The sequence below is a fragment of the Acinonyx jubatus genome, chromosome D4, assembly GCF_027475565.1.
Source record: "Acinonyx jubatus isolate Ajub_Pintada_27869175 chromosome D4, VMU_Ajub_asm_v1.0, whole genome shotgun sequence".
NCBI lineage: Eukaryota > Metazoa > Chordata > Mammalia > Carnivora > Felidae > Acinonyx > Acinonyx jubatus.
This window is the reverse complement of record NC_069391.1, coordinates 57,550,008-57,564,870: the sequence shown is the minus strand read 5'-3', so window position 1 is coordinate 57,564,870 and position 14,863 is coordinate 57,550,008. Positions and strand designations below refer to the sequence as shown.

Here is a 14,863-nt window from a genome sequence, read left to right as displayed (position 1 = left end):
TAAGCTATCACCAATTTTTTACAAGATGAGTAATGGGTAAGGTGGGGAATATGGATTCCTCCAATATTTATTTTCCTCTTCCTCCGTTCAGTAACAGCAACTCCCAAATTTTAGCTAGGTACATGATTTTAGTACTCAGCTATGAACTACATTTTTCAGCTTCCTGTGAAGCCGGGTATGACCATGTGACTAAATTCAATGGGATTAGAATGAAAATTCCCTTAAAGCAAAGTTATTCCCCTTGACTTCCTATCTATTTATGATATAGATCTGACACGCAGATAAGGACAATTCTCTAGGTAATAACTGAAGATGGAAGAAGTCTGAGTCCATGAATTCCTTTATGAAACACTGCTATCCCATTAGGCAGGCCCACTCACCTTAGGACTATTAAGAAGGAAAAATAATTCTATTTCCTTTCAGAAACTTTGTTTTGGGGTCTCATGGTTATAGCAGCTTAGTTTGTAATCTAATTTGTACAATGTTGAAAGTTGTCTACTTAAAATATAATTATTTACTTTGCTACCAACTTATTTTTTGCAGGGTAGCATGTGGGTTAAAAAGGACTTTAATTTTATTTGATTTTATATCAATTAGGAATCCTGATATATGATGCAAAATGTAGGGGAAGGGCTTTACGAATTTTCAGACTGATTATCCCTTTGAAAATGACAAACAACCACTTACCAGGACAAATATTCCAACTTTTTTCTAAAGTTTGGTCATGAACATTTTATAATTTTCCAAACTACTCCACTTGGCATGTGGCTGTTTGGTTACTTAATCAGAAAACTCAATTCCAACATCTTACACAGACTGAAATAATTCAAGATTACTGTATTTTCAATAAAGCAGATTTCCCAATGTTATGAATTCCTCAGATCATAAATAATTCAATATACACAAAATCAACATTTTCCTAGTTAAATACATTATTTTGGATTTGTGGTCTAAAGAAGGTGTTCATGCAATATATTCAAAATAAAAATAAAAAATACTGACATGGATGCTCTCACTGCATTACTTCCTTTCTCTTATATCACTTTAAAATCTGGGGTACCTGGGGTGCCTGAGTGGCTCAGTCAGTTAAGCATCCGACTTCAGCTCAGGTCATGATCTCACAGTTCGTGAGTTCCAGCCCCACGTCGGGCTCTGGGCTGACAGCTCAGAGCCTGGAGCCCGCTTCAGATTCTGTGTCTCCCTCTGTCTACTCCTCCACTGCTTACACACTATCTCTCGCATTGTCTCAAAAATAAATAAACATTAAAAAATTAAAAAATAAAATAAAATCGGGGGTACCTTTCCTAAGGCAGTCAAAATTTACTAACTTAAAATCAGTAATTTTTCAAATATTTATGTAAATGATTTTCCTTTAAAAATAACGTCTATTTGGTAAATCCATAGAAAATTGATCATATGTCGGGGTGCATGGGTGGCTTAATTGGTTGGGTGTCCGACTTCGGTTCAAGTCATGATTTCACAGTCCATGAGTTCGAGCTCCATGTCAGGCTCTGTGCTGATAGTTCAGAGCCTGGAGCCTGCTTTAGTTTGTGGGCCTCCCTCTCTCTTTCTCTGCCCTTCCCCTGCTCACGCTTGCTCTCTCTCTCTCTCTCAAAAATAAACACTAAAAAAATTTTTTAAAGAAAATTGGTCATATATTATCTAAAGATTTTTTTTAGATTATTAGTATCAAAGCTACATTAGAACATACATACTCTTTCGCCTTTTGATCTGCAACATTCTCTTCAAGACAGGCTTCAGGTTATATGATGTATGCCCCAAACCCAGAAGGTACACCCAAATTCTTAAGATTGATGACAGTAACTACAGTAACTACATACATGCCTGACTCAACAGATGTTACAGTAGCATCTCCAGTAACAAAGAACTGGAGCTCAGCCAAGCTGTGAGCAGCAAAGCCTGTGCCTATGGGGGCTGGGCTATAGTAAGAAACCCACATAGTTCCAGTATGGTAAGCCAAAAGAGGCTGACCACTTTGGAGCTGGCAGGGGAAACACAACATAAAATTTTGCTAGAGATCATTACTTTGTATGGCAGACACTGGCTGCTGCTGGGAAGCAAAAGAAACTGATCAATTTGTTGTGCAGAAGTAATATAGTAGGTGGTTCATCTTGAGCAAAGCCACAAAAAGAAAGTGGTCTCTCAAAAGTTGGCATTCTATTTACGCCATTGGCTGGAAAGAATACTCAAGATACTCTGAAATAAGATTCAAAATTAGTGTCTGAAGGACGCTTTCATATAACATTACAAAATTTGAGACAGCCTCTTCAAGAGGAAAAATGCAATTATAAATCTCCATTATCATTATCATCATTTTCATCATAAGCCATGTAAATTACTCAATTTTTAAGCTCAGTATTTATACAGCTTTATTACAGACTATGGGGGGGTGGAAAGAAGGCAAGGAACAAAGTTAAAAAGGCCATTTGCAGTCTAGGTAATAAAAGTCACTCTATGTTACACCAAGATTTTTTTTTTTAACATTTTACTTCTTTCAGTAAAGAATCTTTTAATGTTTTACACATGATCAGATTTGCATTTTGAAAAGAAATCATTCAGGGGCAGAGAAAAGAACAGAGATGAGGTAGAGGTAGGGAAACAGGAAGTAACCACGTAGGTAAGATTTGTTCTATGGGCTAAATGTTTGTGTCTTCCCCAAATTTGTACGTTGAAACCTATTGGATGGCAACTAGAGGTGGGAATGTTAGGAGGTGATTAGACAATGGGGGTGGAACCCTCATTCATGGTATTTGTGCTTTTATAAAGAAATGGCAAAGAAGTCCCTTGTTCCTTCCCCTATGTGATAACACAGCAAAAAGAAGATTGTAAATGAACCAGGAAAAGAACTCTCACTAGATACAAAATCTGCCACCACCTTGATCTTGGATGTTCCAGGCTCTAGAACAGTGAGAAATAAATTTCCGTTGTTTATAAACTGGGTAGTCTATGGTATTTTTGTTACAGCAGACCAAATGGATTACAACAATTTGGTAAAACAATGAAGCAAAATTATGGCCAAGGGAAAGATCTGATAATTAGCAATAATAATAATAATAATAATAATAATAATAAAAGGTGGATATGACAGAGCTTAGTCGCTGACAGGTATCATTTAACAACAGGACTCCTACAGAGCTAAATGTGGACACTGCCACAAATTTGATGAGGTAATCTAGACTTCTAAAAAATTTTATTCTCTTGAAGCTGCAAATTTTGCTTATTTTAGCTAATTACCAGTACTTATACTACATCTGTTTGCCTGTGGAGACCCAATCCAACATATCTTGCTCTACTCACATCATTGGTCCAAATTAAATGGTGTATAATGAGTATATTATATTTCAAGAATAATCAGGACACCTGTTTAAAAACACTTTGAACCTAAAGATTATGTCTTCTTTCTTTGTAAACTGCAAAGAAATAAAGAGATATTATTGCCAATGTGTTAAAAAACATTTCCAGGCTTCTTTGTTTCTCATTCCTGACCATTATTCCTCCTATAAGCATGTCAATGACAGGAGGCCAAAACCTAGCTTGTAACAAGTAGTTTAACAGTTTAGCAGTTCTGTGAAAGTCTCCAGTGGACAAGTTTGTATCATCAAACTGCCCAGGCTGGCATCTTTTCCACTCCTCAATTCTCATTTACAACCGAAAATTCACTGAATTTTCTCAGCAAGTAATCAGAACACATGAAGGAAGAAAGACCTTAGGAAGACCTTAGGGGGTTAAAAGATAATCCAATTACCCTGTTTACTAAGAGTTTTGTATCTTTCACACCTGAAAGGAAGAGGTTTCAGCCTCTTGAAACATGAGTCGTGAAACAACTTTAACTTCTATTCTTGGTATTACATATTACTCCAAATGTAGGAAAAAAGGAATTTTTTGCCATCTTGTGGTATTAAATAAAATTATAACCTGACAAATGCACACCCAACACATAAGAAGTGTTGATTTATAAGCTGAGAAAGCAAAGCTAATGTTTTATTTTGTTTGATTTTTAAAACGTCACACAACATTTCTGATAATTTTACAGAACTTCAAAGATATTTCTCATGTCCTTTCAAAATTAGGGCACCAGATTTCCATCAATATGCATTCAGCATTTTTCATGTATTAGAAAGCCAATAAACATTTGCCAAGGATCATTGTGTTCAAGCTTTCTTCAATTTAGTTAATGTAGAGGTAACCATTTAACTTCTCCACTGTTACAATCTGAAGACTAACTCATAATTTATGTCGTAACTCATATTCTTTCTATTTATTTTTCAGTTTTTAGGTAGGCAGTCATACTAAAATTTGAGAAACATGATCAATATACTAGAAAAAAATAAGCAAATAAAAGCAGTTTACTATTACAATAAAATTAAATTTCAACAAAGTTAACACAATACCATGCCATGGTGTATAAAACACCCAGAGGCATATATAGTAAGAATTCACATAAATGAGTGTAATTAAGATGACTCTTACAGGACCAATTTTTGGCTTAGCTCTTATTACTTATTTATTTAGTGCTTATGATCAGTATCCCTTATGTTTTACTCTGCATTAGTTAATTATGCCAGTGTCATTTCTGTATCATGGGAAATACGTGTCAAAATACTCTGAATAATATTCACTGGCAGATAGGGCCCTCTTGACCCTGAACTTAACGCCACAGTGCATCCTAAGCTCATCTTCCCTGCTTGTGCATTTCTATTCTGCTATGCCTTTCACATAGCAGAAAGTGACTCAAACATCTTGGTTTACTCTTGAAAAGTATGGCTCTTGGCCACCAGTCACATGTGCAGCAAGGTGTGTAAAAGAGCCGCTGCAGCGTAAAATTGTGGCCAAGAAGTTACATGGGCCTGAGTAGTGGGAACCACCTCCACCAATCTACTCCTGGGAAGGGCCCTGAGGTTTGGAGGGGTACACCAGGGAAAAGAAAAAAGCACATCAGGTTCTCTTTCTACCAGATCAAAAATTTCCAAGGATGAAAAGGAATACACTGCAAAGCACTGGTGCCATGATTACCCATTGACTTTGGGAACAGCTATTTGGAGATAGTTTCCCTCAATGTATTTCATCCCTGCTTGTTTCCCCTCAAGAACATTTTCACGATATTCTATTCATCTGTGTTATTTACTTATAATAATTTGTGTTTACTACATTTGACAAGAACTGTATTATACAAGCAGAACTAGCATCCCTCCCTTTTTCCACTTTTGATCTACAGAACCTATGCAACTATGGAATTCCTTTCATATACTAATGTAATTCTGGGAAAACATATAAACCAATGTGCCAAAATGTCCTTATCACAAAGTGGCTTAAAATGTGGGGTCTGTAGGCAGAGGACACAGGTGCTGCACTTGGTATGCTACCTTGGGCAAGTTTACTTAGCTTCTATGTACCTCTACTTACCTTCTATGTTTCCTCATCTGTGAATTAAACATAATAATGGTGCCAACTTCATAGTGCTGATGTAGGAATAAACGAGTTAATGCGTGTAAAGCATTTTAAATAGTGACTGGCATATATTAAACTCAATAAATGTTAGAAAGTATAATTACCTCCATCTGAATTTTTTTTTCAGAGCTCATAAGAAGATACCGTGGCACCTAAGATACTGTGGCATTCTAAAAACTCAAGAGAAAAAATAAGACCCTGAGGCCATCTGATTAGGAAAAAGAAAAACTGCTTCCTTCTTTTAGTGCCATCATGAGAAGTGATGGACTATTTATGAAATGTGGATTGTTACATTGATGAGAGGGAGGACTGAGTTGTACAGCAAATGTACAACGCAAACAATGGCATAATCTATTTGAAAATCCTACCAGCATACACCTTTATATCCTCATGTGCCCAACAGGGTCATCCCTGTGAAACTACTACACTGGGTTCCCATTACCGACAAAGGACATGGGCAGAAAAGGGAAACTTGGCAACAGAAACATAAATGAGAGAAGTAAGAAATAATAAGAAATAAGAGAGAAAAGAAGAAATAAGAGAGAAAAGAAGCCTTCTCTAGTGGGAACCACATGATCTCTTCTGACCTAGCCTCCAAAACTGATTGGTCTCCAGGTTCAGCCTACATAAGATTTCACACTAAATCATTCTAGGATATGGCCTGCAATTCCTTTCTCTGAAAAAAGTGTGTTTATGTGCACTATATATAACATGCATACTGTTACATATATTACAATTAGAATAATTCTTAAGATGTACTGCTTCAACAAGCCAGTAATTATCAACATGTTTTAGCAAACATGCAATTTATGTTATTAAGTCCTGGCAAGTTCCTACAATGGAAGGGGTACACAGGAAAGTAGGAAGGTTTCAAGCCCCTAAAAAACAACAGGAAGGCACACCTTCCTAAGGGGGAGGGAAATGGGACACTGAAGTGCTGAATCCAATCCCTGAGGGCACACAATTCCACGGCAAGAAAGCCCTATTGTCTTCAACCACACAGGTATAAATGATGAGGATAAGCCATGTCTTACAGAGCTAACCACATATGTATCCTAGGGGAAAACAAATGGATAGCATGTGTGACACAAAATGAACACATCCATTCAGAGGAGAAGCCACCGGACATCCTTACATGCTAAAATTACAAGCCATGGTCCGTTGAAGTAAATACCACGAATAAATATTAATTAAGAACTAATTGAGTATATTATATAATGTAAAAAAACAAATGATGGGGAAATGTTTCCTCTCTTTGTGATATACATGGTCTGCCATTAAAATTTAGAAATATAAAAGAGCCTTTGAGAGTGAAAGAACATGTTATATTGGCACTGTGTTTCAAATGTTCCTGCTGAATAGTACCACCAGTGAAACCTTGTTAATGGTTTTAGAGGGAATAAAAAGGGAAGCTCTTTAAAATTAAGTCAGAAGTGTTTCCATTACTTATTCTAGAGAAATCAAAAGGTGAATTCAGGATAATTTTTTAAACTCCAAATATACATAACAATCCAAGTAAGCTTCTAAAAATTTAAATTACACTTTTGTCTTCCTCTTTGGTTATCTGATCCAAAGTACACATTATAAGGCCTTTTATGAAATAACACACACATCACAATGTACAGGCAGAATTTCTTCTCTTTTCTCTGTTCTCTTTCCTGAGGAAACCAAGGCACTTCTGTGATGCTTTGGATATAGCTGGAATAACAACCTGAGCCTTGATTGTAATTTGTATTGTAGCCTATGAATTTGGAAATATAAGGCACTGATACACAGATTGTGAACTGCCACAGTTGGTCTGGAGATTTACTGGGGTTTCCCATATCTTATAGATATGAGGATGGCATGGTGATATGTTTATCATGCCTACTGCTTCTTTCGAACTTTGGAGAGTGGGGCACCTGAAGAATTAGCATTGGGGTAATAGTGTTTTGAAGATGATGAAGGGTGTCAATTAATTCCATTGGAATACTGCATAGCCTGCAGGTGCTAAATAAACAACAAGAATTCCACCCAGCTTCTATAAAAGCTGCCTCTGTCTCAGGATGACAGAGAATGCAAGAGGGGAAATGGCAAAAGAAAGCATGTACCTGGAAATTTTTAAACAGAGAGATTCTTCGGGCAATTCTATTTTCTCTATGGAAACAAAAAAAATCTTAATAATGGGAAACATTTCATAAAATATAGGATGATCACAGTTTAGGCAGCTTTAAATTCCTAGCTTTTGAGTGTTGTACTCACCACTGCCTGGTACATAGGAGATTGACTAAATATATGGGGACCAGATACTATGTTACATCCTCCTAATTACTTATTCTGACTTGAAAATGCATGTAAGCTAGGAAACAGAAGCGAACATAACTCCTAGGAGTAGATGATATGACTATGGTACCTCAATTAATGTCCTGTCCTTGATTTCTGTAGCAAAATCAAAGGAGGAAATAATGCAGATCATGCATGAACTGATAAACTGACTTTCTTAGTGGTTCCAGATGATCTAAAGCTGTGATAACAAAAAACTGAGACTATGACAGTTTATTATGAGCCAGATTCCTTCTTAATTTGATGATCTTTTGCCCAAAAGTAAAAAGTCATATTTCTGATTTTGAAATCCATTTATGGGAAAAATAAAAAGTGGAAGAATACCACCTTCAGGGCAAGATTAACAAGTCTCTCCTTTCTCCATCCTCTCCCCTCTTCATTTTTTATTCTACTTCCAAGTAGAATTTCTGAACTGAACCATAAAGATTCTAGGTCACTGTACTGGGTCACCATTCTAGGGATACAAGCTTGTATGAGTATTTTTCCAGCTACCTAAATAAATGTCTTAGACAAGTAACCTAGACCTGTTTATTTAAAAACAGGAAGCATTCTATTTCCCTTGCTTACTTTTTTCTGCTTCTATATTCTAAATTAACCTTCCTTGGAACTGGACGGGCTATGTTGTAGGCCCTTGTCCTAAGCCACCCAGCTCCGTCTAACCAAAGGAATAGGAGTATATCCTGGAATACAAATCCCATAGCACATGTGATCAGCAAATAAGCAAATAAGCAGTAAAAAGGAGTATGTGCACACAGACTTGCCTGGCTTTGACTCTCCTGTAGCCGCAGAAGGGGCCACCTTTCTAATACAAATCACACTTGAGAAATATAACTTTGGATTGTTTTTAAAAGTATAATTCAAAGCATTCCCAATAGTATGAATGCATTACTAGACTTGTATAGCTGATTACTAACATAATTGCATGCTTAAAAATGAATTTTTACAAAATTCACTAATTCTGTGTTGAAGTGTAGTACTTTTATTGTTCCCTTTACAAAGTAAATCAAATATGTAACAAATTATAACAATGTAACCTAGTTAAAATATATACATCTCATTTAATTTGAGATTAATGATGAAAAGTTTTAAGTAACTAACCATGTCATAATGAATTTAATATTTTTTTTCCTTTCCTTTTGTAGCACCTAATTTAAGTACATATCCTGGTAAGTAAAGTCTGTAATAATGGAAAAGAATAGCAATTATGCTCCCTGCAATTCTATAACCTTAACCTTAAGAATAATGTGGTATTTAGAAAATATATGGATTTATTAAACGAAGCAAGGCCTTGGTAATATGGTACACTGTTGAACTTTCATTTGATTTAAGGCTCAGAGAGCAATTTGATATATCACACCCTAACGTACGTTATCTCTCTTTGACTATTCAATTATCACACATACGCCTCTAAAATTTTAAGTGCACCATTTTCACTCAGTTCAGTCTTGAACAGGTGTGCTTAAACACACACACATACACACACACACACACACACGGACACGCACAGCAGCAAACACACAAAATGTAAAACAAATAAGCTCTCTATAATTAACCAGCTATATCTTGCATTCAGAAATAAATAAATTTCAAATACAGCATTATTTCCCAGGATCCAATGATTTAAAATATAAAACATTTTATAGAGCTATAGTTCCACTTGCTACCACCCATATATTTATATCAGAATGGAAAGATTCGGCACACTGATTTTCTTAGAGGGGAAAATCTTTTCAATTTCTTCAATTATATTGATGAGAGGAAAACTCAACACTTTTGATTCTACAATCACATTAAATGTTCACCTAGTAGGCAATCTTGGTTTTCTGTAAGAAAAGCAAGCCCTCAAAATTAATATTGTGTTCTTTCTCTGTGTTCATTTTCCATGAACAGAAGATTTGTCAGTATAAAATCTTTTTAGATAAATGTATCTCACATCAACAATGGAATTATTTTACTGATTGATTTTCTTGAAAATTTACTAACAGGTATATAAATTATTGTCTATGTGTTTACTTGTCAATGAATCATCTTAGCTACTACTGCTTTGTGATGTAAAACCTCTCTGTGAACTTGGGAAATGCATGTCAACTTTATAGTTTTTAACTTCTGAAGCTTTTAGTTTTCTCTTTTAAATACAGGGGCTGAAATAAATTTTTATATGGTAACTTCAGCTGTGACAGTCTATAAGATATATTTTACGTGGAAAAAAAACGAGTTTACTTAAATTGTGCATATATATCTAAACATGACACTGTAAAATAAAATATACAGAGAAACTGAGAGGAGAAAAAAGGAAGTCAAAAGACTCCAAACAGCTTCTTTTATTTTCATGTTCTCATACCGTTTTGGTATTAAATAGAGTAACAAATCCGAATATATTTACTTATACATTCTTCAATAGCAAGAGGTAAGGATGGTTTAGAGGGATTTTAATCCACCCCTTCCTTCCATCATCTCCATCCTCCTCCTCCAAATAAGCATTTAATCCCATAGCAACAGGATCTAGTCACCTCCAACATGGCCTGGGAACAATTTCCTTAGCTCTTCTCCAAACAGGACAGCTACCACACTCCTGTATGGGATCTCAAGGTGCCACAGTGTAATCGAACAATTTGCTAAATGCTACTATTAATTAATTATTTTACTAATTATATTACCGTGTTCCATGAGATTTTGGAATTTAAATTATCTCAAATTGTAGGTCAATTTCTCTACCGGACAGAGGAGAAAATCCAGGTACAGAGAGTTCAAGTTACCTCCCTGGGATCACACTGCTAATTACAGATGAGAGGAAATCCCAAAAGCTTTGATTCTACTATCACATTAAGTGCTCACCTAGTAGGCAATGTTCATTTTTTGGTCCTTCATTCATTTTCTTTTATTCAACATATTTTTAAAGAGTTTGAAAAGACATATGGTGAGTTAAAGTTAACTTCCACATTGATTCTACCAGTGGAAATTCATTTATTCTTTATGGATGCCAAATTGCTTTTGAACAGCCTGATGAAAACCCAGTGAACTGACAGTAGTGATAAAAAAAAATTGCACAAATATACAAGGAGATAAATTCAAATGGCACTCAACTGGATATAAAATCCTACTCATCCAATTTTCACTAAAACTCTTAAATTAGAATTATCAAATATATATTATCACATCATTTGCATTGTTAACGTGTATTAAATTCAGTTTAAGTGTAACTCCAAAAAATACTACTGAAATTAAGTTATTTTCTCCAAACAGGAATCTTAAAATAGAGTTATTTGTTATTGTAAATGTAGAGATAGAGACATATTGATATATTCAATTAGACAGTTTTGAAAATCATTTTTTTTAGAAATTTCTAAAAAGAGAAAACATTGGGTACGTAAATTTAAAATGTGTACTATGCAGTTCAGGTCACCTGTTCTCAAATCACCACATAAAATCCATCCATTTCCCACCTTCACCTATAATCCAGTCTTAGAAATGCAAAGATATTGAAAGTTAATCAACGATACATCTTCAACTGCAAAACAATTTACACCAGTGGTAACCATAACAATTGTCATGTACACTATTAGCCATTTCCAAGAGTATCTAGCTAATAATTTTATATAATCAGCAATATCTTAACTTTTCTCTTACACTTAATAGTACTAAAGAAAAATGTCCTTTGCACTTGAAGTTTGCATCCGCACCCAACGAGTAATAGACAGGAGAGAAAGAATGTCATTCCATAGTGGAAAAGCAAAATTTTTAATAGTCCAGCCTTTTGGTATTCCATCTAATTAACAATATTTTACTTTCTAAATTAAATGTTTTAAGGAAACGGCAATCATATCCAAAGGGTTCTATAAAATATAAGATCATGTGATCCACACAATCATCTTTAGGTCATACAGTTATAGGACTAGACCTATAAATTCTATGTTAATATCAAAAGAAAAGAAAAGTATGTTTGCCTTTACCAACTGCAACTGTAAGCAAATACAGGTATACAGCACTTTATTAGAACTCCTTTAGTAAGCACACGTTAGAGGAATTAATCATTCATTCCCTGCAGACTGCTTATGTATTTCATAGGGCCATTATCTGATCTGAATAACAAGAACAATTGCATAATAAAACACATTACTGCTGACATTTGCAACTTTCTTTTTTCAACTTTAAAGTTGCAACCACCTCTGTATTACACAGACAGCTGGTGGCAAAAACAAAACAAAACAAACAAAAAACAACCTGACAATTTAATCACCCCATCCAGTTTTGACTTCTTTTTTTGAAAGTGATCAAATATAGTATGTGCAAGTTTAACGAGAAATGGTTTTAATTCAGGCTATCTTCCTTAGCACTATAACATAATTATAACACATGCAGGATAATGTTCATGTTAATTGTACATCTTTGCTTTCAGCAATTTGAACAGGATCAACAATTCTGTCCTGTCTTTTCTACATTTTCTGTGGAAAATGAGTCCTATAATAATATATGGAATAATATATTTGAACCACTCTTAAAATTGGCTACTTCAGTATAATCTTCCCTTTTATTTTTCAATAATTGTTTTTTTTCAAATATTAGATATCCTTTCAGATATTTGAGGTCACAAGTAAGTAGAGGTCATATGCTCTCCCAATCTGATCAACCAAGGGTTTCATTTTAAATTATTTAAATTCATTTTAAACCAATCTCAGAAATGGCAGCTGAGAACAGCAATACCTCTAAGAAAACCCATTTGGATACACAATAAAGTAATATATGAGAAACAATGACATATCTTTCCCAAATGATTCCCATATATTATAACTTCATTACAATAAATTCATCAACTGTCCTACTGTTATTTCATTATGCAAAAAACTTATGTCCCAAGATATTCAGAGCTTTTAACATTGAATATCCATGACAACTCTAAAACATCTTTCCCTTTTTTGAACCATTGCATGTTAGTTTACTCTTAATTCTAAGTCGATGCCAAGCGAATATTGCCACTTTTATATATTCATTCGAGTAAATACAAACATAACATTTTTTCACTTTACCATTATCGGCAATTAAATATAAGAGGGCCCTTAGATATTATTTGATGGTAGGGTGTTCTGTTGGAAAAAAAAATGCGTGAGATAAGTGGCTTTAATTTTCAGTCTGGTTCATAACTCTTAAAGACATCTGATTTTAAAAGTATGCTTTACACTGAGGAAAAAAAATTGAAAGTTAAAGATAAAACAAACTTTTTAAATCCCTATTCTACACTAGTCAGTATGAATGTTATTATGTCAGAGAAGTTTGACTTTGTTAAAAATCTGCTCTGTTGTATCTAAATTGCAATTCCTACTGTATCTACTGTATATGTAACAATGCAAGAAGAATTAGATTCCCAGTCCATTTGGCAGTAATAAAGGAAAAAATGCTGAAATGTTATTGATTCTCTCCCTCTTGTGCAAAACAAACTGACTCAACTATATTTTTCCTGACATAACACAAAGGTTTTATTTAGATATTACAAAATATTGGCAAGTATTAGACTGTATATCTTCATTTCTTTTTAAATATACCATTAACCCCTTCACAGAGACAGGAAGGGTGTCCTACTTGTTTTTACAGAAATGCTGCAGCTACTGACATGGTGATGTTAGCCCCAAGAGGAATACTGCCTGCAAAAGTTTTTGATGCAGAGCTATTCAGCCCTAGGAGACACCTTAAGCCTGTCACTGGCTGCTGAGCCTCTGTCACAGTTTATAACCTGCTGTGTCAAAGTCACAGCCTCAGCTCCTGCCTTCTCCAAAGCATTTTTCACATTCCCTCTCCAAATTACTTTCATCCAAATTCTCCTAACTAGCCTAGTTCCCAGGTTTTCTTCCACATCTCATCTACCTACAAGCATTAGAAACCTCAACAGGATTTTCTCCTGGTCTTTCACACCATCTTTGTTAACTTTCCCTTGACCCAATTCTTGGCAAGCTGTCTCCAGAACCAAAGATAAAGCAAGCAACCAGGTGAAGTCACAGGAGGAGGGGAGTTGGTGTGGATTAAGGCTGATGTGGAAGGCAGCAAGACAAGTGAACCAGCAGGCTGAAATTCTCCAGCTTTTTCGAGGTAACCATCCTTAAATCTTAGAACCAACCAACGTTTCACCAAGCGAGGTTTCCAACAGCCCTTGAACAATAAACGTTTAAAAATCACATCCCCAGGAAGGTTCCCCACGCTGAAGTCTTCTCAAGGCTCTTTCAAAAAATAAATAAGTAAATAAGTAAATAAATAAATAAATAAATAAATAAATAAATAAAAAGCTTAGCAAACCACTCCTCAATTAAGAACTACTCAAGTTATATAAGGCAACTTCTTCCCCGGTAAAACGAACTGTCCACACCATTTGAAGGCAGAGCATTCAGCATACGCCTCACTTTGGAGAAAAGAAACACAGAAGCACAGTTTACTTACTAAAGCAGCCGCTCCAGTCCTCCTTGGAAACCCTGAGGAGTCTTCTCTTTTCTTTCCTACCAGTCAAATAAAGAATTGTCTTCCTATTCCACACAGGCCCGGAATAAACTGCAAGAAAGGACAGCACGCGCACAGCAGCCCGTCGGGCTTTGGCTTGGGTAGGGTGCTTTGGATGCTGTCTGTTTCAAAAGTGGGATCTTCTTTTCCGGAGGGAGGGGGCAACGGCCGAAGAAAATAAAGGGCGCTCCGAAAGCTAGCTTGGGTCCTGCAAATTATTCGGAAGGCAAAGTACCTGCACTCTCCCCGCCGAGGCTGCCTGTCAGCGGCGCGCGAGGGGAGGAGGCTGAGGAGGAGGAGGAGCGGCGGGAGGGCTCGGGCTGGGAGGGGAGCGCGCGCGGGCTGGCTGGGGGGGAGGAGGCCGCTGGGCGGGCGGCCGAGCAGCCGCCGAGACCGCGAGGAGGCGAGCGGCCGTCAGGGCGAGGCGCTGCCCCACGCGCTCGGGCCGCCGGCTGCGGGCGCGGGCGCGGGCGCGGCGGGGCGGGGAGCAGAGGCGGCGAGCATCTCCCGGCCGCTCCCGCACTCGCTCGCTGGCTCGCGCTCCCCCTTCCTCGCGCTCGCACACACAGGCACACACCCCACGTCTCCAGCA

General features: G+C 36.4%; 1 protein-coding gene across 40 annotated transcripts in view; it reads right to left on the bottom strand.

The window, feature by feature from the left end:
- PTPRD (protein tyrosine phosphatase receptor type D) overlaps positions 1 to 14,590 on the bottom strand; it is a 2,170,985-nt gene extending 2,156,395 nt beyond the window's left edge. For 6 of the 40 annotated variants that reach the window (XM_053204236.1, XM_053204232.1, XM_053204237.1 and 3 more), the window contains exon 1: positions 14,215 to 14,584. The gene's annotated coding sequence lies outside the window, so the exon portion shown is untranslated. Of the gene's footprint in view, positions 1 to 14,214 lie in introns of all 40 variants that reach the window. The other 34 variants (XM_053204231.1, XM_053204221.1, XM_053204228.1 and 31 more) reach the window with 13 other exon arrangements.
- Between the last annotated feature and the right edge of the window lie 273 nt (positions 14,591 to 14,863).